The sequence below is a fragment of the Thamnophis sirtalis genome, unplaced genomic scaffold, assembly GCF_051295495.1.
Source record: "Thamnophis sirtalis isolate CommonGarterSnake01/CBP01778 unplaced genomic scaffold, rThaSir2_p1.2 scaffold_4, whole genome shotgun sequence".
Classification (NCBI taxonomy): Eukaryota; Metazoa; Chordata; class Lepidosauria; order Squamata; family Natricidae; genus Thamnophis; species Thamnophis sirtalis.
The window spans coordinates 139,590,225-139,591,459 of record NW_028261384.1 but is presented as its reverse complement, the minus strand read 5'-3'; positions in this window follow the sequence as shown (position 1 = coordinate 139,591,459).

The following is a 1,235-nucleotide window of genomic DNA, read 5'->3' as shown; positions in this document are numbered from 1 at the left end:
AGATGCTGCTGTGGTTGAAGTGGTGCTCCAGATGTTTTGGGATGCCCCCCCTTCTATTATTACAACCCTATGCTATTATTGCATACACGGGTTGTCCTCACCATTCATTTAGTAACCGTTTGAAGTTACGACGGCACTGGGAAAAAAGGGACCTGAGATCGGTTTTCACACTTATGACCATCGCAGCATTTCCCCACGGTCGCGCGACGAAAACCCAGCCGTTTGGCGTTATCGGTTGGCCCTTGGAAATCCCACACTATTGAAAGTTTAATCGATTTTTTTTCGTTATTTATTTTACACGCGATATACCTTTAGGCGCTATTGAATAGGTATCATTCATTTCCGCTTTAATTATTCAATATGTAGGCTTATGCTTTATTTCATAACTTCTCCGAGGTGCCCTGTTTATTATTTAATTATTTATTTGGCACGCAGGAGGGTTCTTTATGATTTAATTATTTCATCCGTGGGGATTTCTTTATGTTTGGATGTGCGCTGTTTTGTTATTCAATTATTTATTTCATGTGCAATTTATGAACTGATATGCCTCAATGTAACGTGCACTATTTGTGTACGGTTTCATAATTAATTATTATTAATTTATTAATTAACCATTTGTTGGATATTTATTAGGGTGATCCTTTTAGCTCAGGTTTGGAAAGCGGTTATTATGGGATTAAGCAACAATATTGGAAGGAATCAAGAGCGCAATTTTATTTTTGAGATGCCGGATTGAGCTTCTCCTGTCTGCCTGGACCGTCTAGAAGGCCTCAGGGAGCCCTGCTTTCTGTTCACGCCTTTTTTTCTCTCCCCCCCCCCCACTTTCCTATGCTAACGTGGGCCTGTCCCTTTAAGACAGTGGGCGTGGCCAGAGCGCAACAAGCGTCGTGACGTCCCCGCTCTTCCCTCAAGGAAGGCCCGCCTTCCCGCTTCCCCCCAACCCGGAACTGCGTCCGGGTGTGGGCAACGAGGCCCCCCGCGGCCCGCTGAGGGCGGAAGCGAGCGACGGACGTGGCCAAGGCTGCCGGCGGCGACCGCCTGAAGGACCCCCGACGGCTCGGAAGCGCGGCTCCACTACTAAGGCCTCCTTGGCTCTTAAGGACCGGGCGGCGGAGGTGCGGAGAAAGCGTCCGCGGCCGTCCTGGCAAGGGGACCCCTTAAAACCCGACTGGAGGGGGGGTTAAAAAATCAGGCAGCGCTTGGGACGCCCGCTCGAACCAACTGCCCCCCCCACC